This window comes from Mastomys coucha, unplaced genomic scaffold, assembly GCF_008632895.1.
Source record: "Mastomys coucha isolate ucsf_1 unplaced genomic scaffold, UCSF_Mcou_1 pScaffold15, whole genome shotgun sequence".
Lineage (NCBI taxonomy): Eukaryota > Metazoa > Chordata > Mammalia > Rodentia > Muridae > Mastomys > Mastomys coucha.
Window position 1 is genome coordinate 104969458 of NW_022196897.1, and position 13521 is coordinate 104982978.

Below are 13521 nucleotides of genomic sequence, written 5' to 3' on the forward strand. Positions count from 1 at the left end.
AAACTTACTAAATAGGATCAACTTAAGGATGACCTGCACACTGGAATGCAGTTGATTTTCCAATCCTTCTAATAGTCAGAACGTGGCCAGGGGTCCTCTTCTCTGGATTGCTGTGGTTATAAGTGTGCTACAGTATGCCAGGACTTATCTTTTAGAATATTTCCAGGCAGGCGTTAAAACAGACTATAATCAGTTCTTACCAGCAGAAGGGGCTCCACAAGATGTGTGCACGAAGCAGGCTCAGTATCAAATTTTTGGTACTGTGCAGGAGTAGACGTGAGCAGATGGTATGCATGGCTGGGGAGTGGAGCAGATCCCTAAAGAGCATCCTTTCTTAGGCAAGAAGCTTCTGGGCTGGCCCTTTCTTGACACCCAGACATCGTCTGTATGTCTCCTTGTCTTCAGACCCAGAGCTGGCGTCTTTTTGCTGGCATTCTCCTAGGACTCGACCTGGCATCTTAAAATGGTTCCTTCATGAAGCCGCCTTGGACCTGCCTGTACGTTGAGGCCAGTCTACCCATTTTGGGCTTACAGATTCAACTGCATTTTAGAGTACATAAACAGGGTCTTAAAATCAATTCTGTCTTAGTATCTCTTGGCCAGAGACTTTTTTTCTAGGACCATCTGGAATCCCTGGAGTTGCTGCCAAGAAGACAGCAGGAAACAGCCAGACCAGTCCATGCTGACCGGCCTTAGGATACTAGTGCGGGATGTCTTCCTGGGATGTCTTCCATTCTCTGGGTTAGCCACCAGTCTTAGTCTGTTCCGTTGCTTCACAGAATCCTTAAATGGAACTGTTTGGTTCCTTCAGGAGTACAGGAAGAAAACAGCGAGGAGGAGTGAGGAGAGAAAGCCTGAAGCAGAAAAGGGGAAGGAAATGAGTGGTGCCGAGGGAGGAGGAAACAGCAAACGGAGACCACACAGCAATTAATGGCAGTGGGAGTGGGAGGGTGGGAGGAAGGCGGAAAGGCAGAGTTCTGCACATCATATTAACCTGAGTTCCAAGTTAATGTTTTATAGTGACCTATCAAATATGCAGAAGAAAATAAGCTGGCAAACTCCCAGCTTTAATTAATGATAGATCCCAGTGTTTCTAAGTTCTCCATCTCCACGGAGAACTTCAGGCTTCTTTCCCAAGTCTTTCCGTTGTCTCTGAAACACAGTCTGTGATGGCTATTCCCAGTTGTCAACCTGACTATATATCTGAGTGAGCTATAATCTAGAAATGGAGGGCACACCTGTGATTCAGGTCTTGAGGCTAGAAGACACAGGCTTTTGATCTAGATCTTGAGGCATAGTGGCCATGAAAAGCTTAGGCCCAAGCTGAGCTGTGGTGGCTCATGCCTTTAATTCCAGCACTTGAGAGGCAGAGGCAGGTGGATTTCTGAGTTTGAGGCCAGTCTGGTCTACAGAGTGAGTTCCAGGACAGCCAGGGCTACATGGAGAAACCTTGTCTCAAAAAACAAAAACAAAAACAAAAACAAACAAAAAAAAAAAAGAGAGAAGCTTCAGCCTAGGCAAGGTGATACATGCCTTTAATCCCAGGAGACAGAGACAAGCAGATCTGAGTTCAAGGTCAGCCTGGGACAGAACAAGTTTCAAGTAAAGAACAGTTTAGGTCCAGGTGTGGCGGTACATGCCTTTAATCTGGGCCATACCTTCTGGTGAGGCCTACCTAAGGCCAATGGAAGAGGGGAAGTTTGCTTTTTCTTGGCCTGCTTGCTCTTACTTCCAGCACATTTGTTGGAACCTACATCTTCAGAATTCCAGCTTATACAGAAGACCAGCTGAAACAATTAGCCTTGTGGGACTGAGTGACTACTAGATTCTTGGACTTCTCATTCACAGCTGCCCATTGTTGGGTTAGTTGGACTGCAAACTATAAGTCATTACAATAAGTTTTCTTTTTTTCTTTTTTTTAAAAAATATTTATTTATTATTATATGTAAGTACACTAGCTATCCTCAGACACACCAGGAGAGGGCATCAGATCTCATTAAGGATGGTTGTGAGCCACCATGTGGTTGCTAGGATTTGAACTCATGACCTCTGGAAGAGCAGTCAGTGCTCTTAACCACTGAGCTGTCTCACCAGCCCACAATAAGTTTTCTTAATATATAGAGACACTCCATAATTTCTGTGACTCTAGAGAACTCTGACTAATACACGGTCCTTTGTCTGAATTAGGAGATAAGTAGAACTCAGCTGCTTCCATTCCCTCCTCTCCACCCCGGGAGAAGGTCCCCCATATCATTGTGGCTGAGAGTCAACAGTTTCTTTGAGGACATCTCAGCATATAGTTCTCTCTCTTGAGGCGTCCCTCTTTTCATTCTGCCAAACCTTCTTTTGGTTGCGTTGACCCTGAACATGTCAGTAAACTTTTTCAAATAGTTTTCATCTGCCATTGGATGGGGATACTTTTCTAGGCTTTCCCTAGAACACTACAAATATGAAATGAATTTTTTTTTTCATTTATAAAGGGCTTTTGAAAACTTGAGGTGGTGGGTGGCTCATGTCTGTAACCCCAGCATTTGGGAGATCAAGGCAGGAGGTATAAACTAGAGGCTATATTAGGCTACAGAGGGAGTTCCAAACTAGCCTAGGCTACTAAGTTATGTAGGGAGATGTGTCTCAAAACAAACCAACAAACCAACAGAAAAGAGTTCCATATCATGTAAACTACAGTGCGAGTGTCCTTTGTGAAAGCTGTAACCAGGATTGAGCTGATAGCCATGTCACTCGCTGTCAGTTCTTTAGTATGATTGTCAGAACAGGTGCCATTACAATGCATAATGGTTTGAATGAGACTGGAGCCATGGGCTCATGGATTTGAATTCTTGATTCCTAGCTGGTGGACCTGTTAGGGAAGGACTCAGAGGTGTGACCTTTGGGCTGGAGAGATGGCTTGGTGGTCAAGAGCACTGACTGGCCTTCAAGGGGTCTTGAGTTTAATTCCCAGCAACCACATGGGGGTTCAACCATCTATAACGGATCTGATGCCTTCTTCTGGTGTTTGAAGGCAGCTACAGTGTACTCATATACGTAAAATAAATAAATCTTTGTTTGTTTTTGTTTTTTTCAAGACAGGGTTTCCCTGTATAGCCCTGGCTGTCCTGGAACTCACTCTGTAGACCAGGCTGTCCTCGAACTCAGAAATCCACCTGCCTCTGCCTCCAAGTGCTGGGATCAAAGGCGTGCGCCACGACCGCCCTGCTGGATTTGAGTTTTTAGATGTCCATACCATCCATTCCCATGTGGCTTTTGCGTGAAGATCACCGCCTTGCCTACCTGCCTGCCACAGTCCCTGCCATGAAGGTCATGGAGTACTTTCTAAAACTGTAAGAACAAGCATTCTAATATATGAACATAGGGTAGCCATTCTCAATCAAACCAGCACAGTGGTGTGGTGTGGTGTGGTGGTGAGTGAGTGAGTGTGTGTGTGTGTGTGTGTGTGTGTGCAGGAAGAACTTCATCATGTTGTATGAATAAGTAGTGAAGCAGCAAGAATGGTTTTCTGTCTGATAATGGTCAGATCACTCTAACCCAACAGGAGACAGGCAAAGCAAAGATGACTAAAGGAAGAGAACAGAGTCTTGGTAGAAATCTAAGAATCCAAGTCTATACAGGCAAACAGTGATGAGGAGGATAATGAAATCCTGTCTAAAACTCAAGAGGTGAAGGTCTGGGTTTAGTTTGTACCAGAAGATTCTATAGTATCTCCAGAGGGTGGAGTGGGGTTTCAGAATTATATAGAACCTTCTTGAAAAGAATTGCAAAAGCCTTAAGTCGGATAGTCTGATACATCTTCACTTTGTAGTTAGCTATATGGTGTGTACCTGTGGCTTGAAACAGTGCGAGGCTGACAAGGAGACTGCCTTGTTCCATGAGGAGAGGTTGTGTAATGATGTTGAAGAGACCCAGGACTTGTGGCTGGTAACAGACACGAGCCTTCAACACAATGGTTTTCACAGTTCAAATTGACTTTAAAAATTTTTTTTTATTTAAAATGTTTTGTTACATTTCAGTGATTTTTTACGTGTTTATTTGTTGGGTGAGGGCAGCATGAGAAGTTAGCATGTGTGAGAGTCAGAAGACAACTTGCAAGAGCTGGTTTTTTCCTATCACATGGGTCACAGGAATTGAACTCAAGTCATCAGGTTTGGTAGCAAGAACATGTACCCACTAAGCCAATTCTGTGGTCCTAAATTCACTTCGTCAGCATCAGGCATATTTAATTCTTCTGAGCCTTTGTTCAGTTCCATGAGAAAAACTATAGACTTCTCTTCCCAGAAAGGGACCCAACATTACCAGTAGTCACTCCTCTGACATCTGTTGCAGAGAAGAAAGAGCAGGACACCACCATTAGCCTGGATGGCCTCCCGTGGGCTCTCAATCAGTCTCTTCCCTTCACTGTGGGGAACCAGGCTTCCCTCCACACCTCCCGAGGACTTGAGGGATGCCTGCCTATAAGGAGTGCTCCAGCTCCTAGCTTGTAGGTGTTTGTAAAATGTTACCATTTCCCTCCTCTAGCAGCTCATCGCTGAGGTTAGCTTAAGGATCAAGTTCAACCCTCAGGATGGAGAGGAAAGGATTGGTGAAGGGAGGTACGCTTCCAAAAGAACTTGATTTCTGCTGCGCAGTGCTGTGCCTGTGCCACCAGGAGAGGTGGTGACAGCCTCCTCCCATTTCAGGAACAGCTCCCAGAGTCGTCTGTAGGCGGATTCACATGACACATCCTTAAACTGACGCCATTCTGTGCTGTTTGCTCCTCTTTCACATCTCAGCAACAATGGCTTGTTACGTTTCTAAGTTTGATTCCCGATTGGTTGTTTACATGAACATCCAGGCTGCCTAGCCTGGTATCCGAGCCAGGATTTATCCTTTTGAGTCATGAAACCTCACTGGTCCTGCTGTCTGTGAACAAGTGAACTGGAGTACTTCAAGAGAGTTATTGTTAAGTTGGTCGTTCGTTACCACATTTTAATCTAAAAAAATGTTAGTGTGTATACTGGAGGAAGTTATAGAGATGATGTAAATTTGACTGCAAACTGTCCTGAGCGCAATCTTTCTTTTCCGGTTGTTGTTGATGCTGCTGTTGTTTTTTTTTTGACTGATGTGTCTGTAGGAGGAGCATTTTTGACTCTCCGGTGTCGCTGCTTTTCTGTTCTCACTCCTCTTGGAATCTTTGCCAACATACTGCTGACATTTGAGAAAGAGAATAGAGCAGTTTGGCTTCTTACTTGCAAAGCCTTCTGTTTCCGTAGTGACGTAAATAATTATGGAATATATCAAAAGTTTTCTTTAGACGATGTGGGTTTCTTTGTTTTTGAGATAGGGACTTGCTTTGTAGCTCAGGCTGGCCTGGAAGCTGAAGTGTCCTGCCTCAGCCTGTAAAGTGTTTGTATTGCAGGTGTGTGCCAACAAATGAAGGCCAGATCAAGCTTTGAAAAGATGGGTTTGTTACCTATGGGCAGGGCTACAAGAGCAACCTGAGAAAGAAATCCGCTATGATATATATGTATGTATATCATGTATATCATATGAAATTTGATTCATATGTACAGATATATGATTTTCTCTTTTTCCTTTATTACTTTCTGTGTATGGGTGTTTTGCCTGCTTGTGCATCTGTGTACCACTTTGCACAGTGCCTGTGGGAACCTGAGGAGGTATCAGATCCCCTGAAACTGTAGTTACAGATGATTATTGACTCCTGGATGGGTGCTGTGAATCAAGACCGCCCCCTGCCCTTCCTTGTCAGGAAGAGTAGGCAGTGCTCCTAACTGCTGAGCCATCTATCTCTCCAATGCTGTTCTCTTAAAAACTCACTTTATTGAGCCGGGCGGTGGTGGCTCGCGCCTTTAATCCCAGCACTTGGGAGGCAAAGGCAGGTGGATTTCTGAGTTCGAGTCTAGCCTGGTCTACAGAGTGAGTTCCAGGACAGCCAGGGCTACACAGAGAAACCCTGTCTCGAAAAACCAAAAAAAGAAAAAAAAAAAAGAAAAACTCACTTTATTTAAATTAACTAACTAATTTTGGTTTTGAAACTGGCTCTCACTGTGTATTGTATTAGTATTGTTTTCTTAGAAACCGTCTTAGTTAGGTCTTAGTTAGGCTTTTACTGCTGTGAACAGACACCATGATCAAGACAACTCCTTTTTTTAAAAAAATTATATTTTAAGAATTACACACACACACACACACACACACACACACACACACACACACACACGAGTACACTGTAGCTGCCTTCAGACACACCAGAAGAGAGTGTCAGATCCCATTACAGATGTTTGTGAGCTACCATGTGGTTGCTGGGAGTTGAACTCAGGACCTCTGGAAGAACAGTCAGTGCTCTTAACCAGTGAGCCATCTCCCCAGTCCCAAGGCAACTCTTAAAAGGACAACATTTAATTGGGGCTGGCTTATAGGTTCAGAGCTTCAGTCTATTCTCATCAGGGTGGGAACATGGCAGCATCTAGGGAGGCATGGCGCAAGAGAAGCTGAGAGTTCTACATCTTCATCTGAAGGCTGCTAGCAGGATACTGACTCCCAGGCAGCTAAGATGAGTGTCTTAAAGCCTACACCTACAGTGATACACCTACTCCAACAGGGCCACACCTCCTCATAGTGCCACTCCCTGGGCCGAGCATATATGAACTTTCACAGAAACTTATTCTTTTTGCTTTTTACAAGTGGACCATCTACTTCTTTCCTTTCCTTTTTTTTTTGGCTTTTTTTTTTTTTCCTGAGACAGGGTTTCTCTGTGTAGCCCTGGCTGTCCTGGAACTCACTCTGTAGACCAGGCTAGACTCGAACTCAGAAATCCGCCTGCCTCTGCCTCCCAAGTGCTGGGATTAAAGGCGTGCTCCACCACCACCCAGCCATTTACTTCTTTTCTTTCTTTCATATGAGTATATGTGTGTCTGTTTGTGTGTGTGTGTGTGCGTGCATGTATATGTATGTATTTATGTGTGTATGTGTCTATGTGTGTATATGTATGTGTATATGTGTGTGTGTATGTGTGTGTGTGCATGTATGTGTATGTATTTATGTGTGTATGTGTCTATGTGTGTGTGTATGTGTATATGTGTGTGTATGTGTGTGTGTGTCTATGTGTGTGTGTGTATGTGTATATGTGTGTGTATGTGTGTGTGTGTGTATGTGTCTATGTGTGTGTGTGTATGTGTGTGTGTGTATGTGTCTATGTGTGTGTGTGTATGTGTATATGTGTGTGTATGTGTGTGCAGGTGCACAAATGGAAGTCAGATAACTTGCAAAGGTCAGTTCTCATCTTGCACCTTGCTGAGACAGGGTCTCCCTTGTCACTCTGGTGGACTGAGTACTCTAGGCTAGTGCTTTTGGCCATGGACAGTTCTCCTATCTCTGCCTCTCATCTGTAGGAGTAATAGGATCAAAGAGTCACACTACTACACTGGTTTTTATATGTGTGTTCCTGAGACAGAATTCAGATGGTCAGGGTTCTCTGTGCCTTTATGTGCTCAGCCATCTCTCTGGCTATTTATTTATTTGTTTGTTTGTTTGTTTATTTAATTTGAGGCAGGGTCTTACTATGTAGTCCTAGATGTCCTGGAACTCACTCTGTAGACCAGACTGGCCTTAGACTCACCCAGGTCTTTCTGCCCCTGTCTCTCTCTGTCTCTCTCTCTCTCTCTCTCTTTTTTTTTTTTTTGGTTTTTTGAGACAGGGTTTCTCTGTATAGCCCCGGCTGTCCTGGAACTCACTTTGTAGATCAGACTGGCCTCGAACTCAGAAATTCACCTGCCTCTGCCTCCTAAGCACTGGGATTAAATGCATGTGCCAGCACCGCCTGGTGCTGCCTCTGTCTCTTAAGTGCTGGGTGATTAAAAGCATGTGCCACCACATTTGGCTAATTTACTATGAGACAGGGTCTCCCTGGATAGTTTAGGCTAGCCTTGAACTCACACTTCCTTCCTTCACCTCCCAAGGGCTGGGATTTCAGATGCAAATCACAACTTTAAGTGAAAGGATCCTTAAAGATAGAAAGATGAGATCCTCTACCTTTTAGATCCTCCTGCTTCTGCCATTCAATGCTGGGATTCAAGTGTTGGGCCCAGCTCCAGGCCCAGTTCTTTTCATCTTGTGTGTGTGTCAGGGGTAAGGGTGCATGTTTGTGCATGCATATGTAGAGGCCAGAGGTTGAAGTCCAATGTCCTATTTTAGTAATCTCTACCTTTCTTTCTGAGATAGGGTTTGTCACAGAACCTGGAGGAGCTTGTCTTCTCTGCTAGACTGGCTGGCCAGCAAGTCCTAGGAACTTGTTTATCTCTGTGTCCCCAGCACTGAGGTTGCAGGGGTGTGTTTTGACTATGGTCCTGGGGATCCAAACTCAGGTTATTTATCCACCAAGCCACCTCCCCAGCTGTGAGGTCGAGATCCAGCTCTCTCTCTCTGTTTCTCTCTTTCTCTCTCTCTGATAAAGCTTTATGTAGCCTAGGCTAAGTTTGAATTCAATATGTGGCCCAGGATCAACTTAAAGTCATCAATACCCTGCCTGCAACTTCCAAGTCCTTTGGATTATAGCTATGGTCTACCATGGCTGGTTATGACTCAGTTCTAAGGTCATTAACAAACTGTGTAGTGGTGCCTGCCTTTAATCTCAGCACTTGGTAGGCAGAGGCAGGTGGATCTCTGTGAGTTTGAGGCCAGCCTGGTCTACAATGCAAGTCTAGGACAGCCAGAGCTATTAAACAGAGAAACCATGTCTCAAAAAAACCAACCAACCAACAAACAAATAAAACAAGCTCCTAGGTTCCCAATGTTGAGACACATGCCCTTGTTTAACCCCAGCCCTTGTGAGGTAGCAGCCCACCTGTGCTCCCCAGCTTGGTCTTCATAGTGATTTCAGGACAGCTAGAGCTACGCTGTGCGACCCTGTCTAGAAAGAAAAGAAAGCAAAATAAGACTAGCTTGTGTTGGCACTATGATGTTCATTAAGTGTTAGCTTTCTTGCTATTCCTGTGAAGACATGGACCAACCTGGTCTTGAACTCCATTCTCCAAATTCTTCACATAAAAGATGCCTTCCTCCTGGCTTGCCCCTTCTCTGCTATTCTGGGCAAAACTTTTATTTCTGGAGTCTCTGTGGTCCACCTGCCTCTTGTTCTTTTTCTCTTTCATCTCCCCAGCAAATCTTTCTCCTGAATCGCATTTTTCATGGGTTGCTCTTCTTTGGTTCTCTTTTCTCTTCCCACTTCCAGTTCTTACTGCTTGGAAAAGGCCTCTGTGTGACATGACCCCACCCTCTTTAGGCTACTGTCCCATTTTTCCTTCTCTTTCTTGCCAAATCCTGTGTGCTTCCATGCATTCATGACTCACTCTTGGATTATTCCTCTCCCATCTGGCTCTTCCCAACCCCCACTCCCAAGACTCTGTGGTCATCTATCTCTAGATCTGTAGGGTTTTTTTTTCTTTCTTTCTTGTTTGTTTTATTATTGAGATAAGGTGTGTAGCCTCCTGCTTCCTGACTTTTTTCTTTTCTCTTTTTGATGAGTACTGGGGAATCCAAACGCAGGCATTCATATTTGAGAAGCAAGCCCTTTAAGCCACTGAGCCATCTCCCAGGTCCCAGCATTCCCCTCTAAAAAAAAAATATTTATTTTATTTTAACTGACGAGTGTGTGTTATTGGAGAGATGGCTCAACAGTTAAGAGCATTTGTTCTAGCAGAGGATTCAGCTTTGATTCTCAATATTCACATGGTGACTCAGCCATCTATAACTCCAGTTCCAGGGGACCTGTTGCCTTCTTCAGACACCAAGCACTCATGTGATTGCACAGACACACATGTTAGCAAAACACTTAAACCCATAAAATAAATTATATGTATTTAAAATCATGAGGGAGAGTCATTTTTTTTCTCTTAAGAAGCTTTTAGGGCACATGAATTCAGGTGTCTCTTGAGACAATGGATTCCTTGGACTCCTTGGATTCCTTGGACATTTCTGGCATTTATGATCCACCTAATGTTGTGTGACAAAACTTTTCCTGGGGAGACACAATACACGTGTCTACTTACCACAGACCGGAAACCTACAACAGACCAAAGTACAGATGACACAAAAGTCTGACAATGAGTGTTATGGGAGTTACTTACAGGAATATGGGTGAAGGGTTACTTATAGGAACAGGAATGATTCAAAGACAATTGCATCACCAAAGCCCACCTCAGCATGGGTGACAGCACACAAAGCTGGGGACCTGGAGCACTGCACAGCCTGTAGGCAACTCAACAAGCAGGTCTAATTCTCTTTCAGGCAGTTGGACTGCTCTGAGACCTTTCTTTGGAGCTTTTTGTCTTCTTCTCTGAGGGAACTTCTCTGAGTTTTTTTGCTTACACTGGTAGAGAGAGGGCCTTGAAAATCTAATCAATTACAGGGACTTCCTGAAACTTGTGAGTTGTTTGCATTCCTACTTATAGGAAGTGTGTTCTTTATCACTCTTCTTTGCTGTGAAGCTGTACCATGACAAAAGTAGTTTGGGGAGGAAATGGTTTATAATTCCATATCAATATTCATCAAAGGAAGTCCGGACAGGAACTCAAACATGGCAGGAACCTGGAGTCAGGAGCTGATGCAGAGGCTATGGAAGAGCTGCTTACTGTCTTGTTTCTCATAACCTACTCAGTCTGCTTTCTTATAGAATCTAGGACCACCAGCCCAGGGATAGCACCACTCACAATATACTGGGTCCTCCCACATCAATCGTAATTAAGAAAAATATAGGTTTGCTTATAGCTTGATATTTTGGAGGCATATTCTCAATTGAAGCTCCCTCCTCTCTGGTAACTATAGCTTGTGTCAAGTTAATATAAAATAATCCAGGGCAAGAAGCTTCCCTGCAGGATGGAGTATTTCCTTCTCTGAGGAAACTGTTACACAACACTTGGTGAGGGTTCTGGAATCCATCTTGGTCAGGTCTTCTACAGCAGTAGTATATGCTCCAGTCTTCCAGCCTTCTAGCCTTCCTGTTTTTGAGACAGCATCTCACATATCCCAGGCTGGCCTAGAATTCCCAGTCTTCCTGTCTCTGCCTTCTGAATGCTGGAATTACATATGTTTATCATCATACCTGTCCAAAGAACTTTTCTTGATTTCTGATTTTTTTTTTTAAGTCAGGGTTTCACTATGCAGACCAGGATATCCAGGGGATCACAGAGATCAGCCCACCTCTGTCTCCTGGGTGCTGGGATTAAATGCCTGTTCCATAACTCCTGGCTGATTTCTGATCTCTTCACCTACTGCCTAATAGTCTTGTAGCCTATTCTCTGCTGAGAATTTCTTTGCCTAGGGCATTCCCAGGTTCCACTGAATTTTTTTTTTTAATTTTTATCTTTTTTTTTTCTTCTTCCCTTCCTCCCTCTTGCTCCAGCCCTGATCACTCTGCCTGTCCCCTCTCCCCTTGCTCCTGGCCCTGTTTGCTCCAGCCCCCTCCATTGCTTTCTTGCTGCTCTTTGATGTGGCATGGAGGAAGGTTGATGGACAGCTTTTTGCTCTGTCTCTATACTCTAATACAAACAGTGTATTTGACCATTAGAGCAATATCTCCAGCATAGAATATGTATTTCTTTATAGCTTTTACTATGAGCTGTAATTTTATTTATTTCCATCCTTATTTTTAGGGATTGATTTTGGGCTTTGTGCATGTTAAGCAAGTACCCTACACCCCATTCTTTAATTGGCTAAGACGAAACTTACTGTTTTTCTTGTTTGTACTTCACTATCTGATGATAAGTCTGTGTTTTCTAGGGTCTAAAGGAAGTTTTATGGAAACACTTGAATCCTTTACTCTCTCCTAAATCCTGTATTCAGTATTCTTCAAATTCTCAAGTCTTTCTGGTTCTTGTGTTCAGACTCTAGGACTGTGCCTTTAATACTCAATAAACATTTACTAATACTATAAAATTTTTGTAGGGGTAGTAGTTTGTATAAGAATGGCCCTCATAGGCTCCTTATTTGAATGCTTAGTTGCCAGGGGTTGGCACTAGTTCAAAGGATTAGAAGGATAAGTAGGTGTGGCCTTGTTGAAGGAAGTATATAACTAGGAGTGGGCTTTGAGGTTTCAAAAGCCCATTCTAGGCCCAGGCTCCCTGTCTCTCTGCCTACAGAACAGGATGTAGCTCTCAGATACTGTTCCAGCTCCTGCCTGCTCTCATGATCCATGTCATGAAGATGTGGACTAAAACTGTAAGCAAGCCCCCCAGTTAAATGCTTTTTTTTTTTTTTTTTTGGTAAGAGTTGCCTTGATCATGGTGTCTCTTCACAGCGGTAGAGTAGTGACCAAAACAGGAGTTGGTACCAGGATTGGATTATTGCTCCAGGAGGCCTGACCATGCTGCTTGTTGGAGGAATATGGAAGAATTTGAGACTTTTGACTAAAAAGTGGCCAAAAGCTCTAAGTGAAGCTTGATGGGCCAACCTAGTAAGCTCAAGGACTGTAGTATTGAGAACAATGTCAGCCCAGCCTAAAAAGTTTCAGAGAGAAAGAATATTAGTAACTGGCTTAGAGACTGCTCTTTCAATATTTTGGCAAAGAATGTGGCTGCTTTTTGCCCTCGTCCTAAAAATCTGTCTGAAGCTAACCAAAGAGTTTTGGATTAATAGCCTTGGCAGAGGAGATTTCAAGGCAGCCTTGAATCCCTAATACTGACTGTGATATGGTTTTTAGTGGTCACTCTTACACAGCTGTACAATGAAAAGGAACAAATGGAACAAGGAAAAGCAGAAAAATGCACAGCTTGAGGAGAAGAGGAACACCAGGAAGTGTAATGGAGCTAAGTCCAGGGCTCAAGGAAGTAAAAAACTTAAAAAAAAGACAGATCCTAGATGGAATAAAGGGAATGGTGACTTCAGGGCAAGACCCCACCCAGCTAAGTTTCCAACTTGTAAAAAGGAATTAAAGATAGGTTCAAGCAGTGGAAGGAGTCATCAATGACAGAAAGCTGATATAACTGTAATTGGACAAAGAGGCCAAGTTACAGCCCTAGCAAGCAGCAGAACCTCTCAGTTTCAATCACACGGTTCTGGGTTTAGGGTCAAGGATACAGGAAAGTGGTTATGGAATATCTCCTCTTGCTAAGAAAAGCTGCTGGGGCCAGGATTGTGTCAGGAGTGTCCCTGCATGAAGGCCTACAAAGGCCTTTGCATGAAACTCTGAAGGTAAAACCTGGATGGCCTTGAAAAGCCCAAGATGTTGGAGATGCCAGAGTTGAGAGATGCCTTCCAAAGAGAGCTGCTGACAGGGAGTGGAGCCAGCCAAAGAGGAGATGTGGGCTGCAGTCAACAAAGCTGAAAGGAGTTGGAGATCTGAAGAGCACTTTAATATCAGTTGTAGTGATACAGAGTTTGGAGTCAGCCTTTCTGCCTTGGGTCCTTTTTCTTTTTTCTCTTTCTCCTTCTCCTTTCTCCTTCTCCTTTCTCCTTCTTCTTCTTCTTCTTCTTCTTCTTCTTCTTCTTCTTCTTCTTCTTCTTCTCCTCCTCCTT

General features: G+C 43.7%; 1 long non-coding RNA gene across 1 annotated transcript in view; it reads left to right on the plus strand.

The window, feature by feature from the left end:
* LOC116090738 overlaps positions 1-13521 on the plus strand; it is a 31058-nt gene that overhangs the window by 16533 nt on the left and 1004 nt on the right. The gene's annotated exons all lie outside the window — the stretch shown is intronic.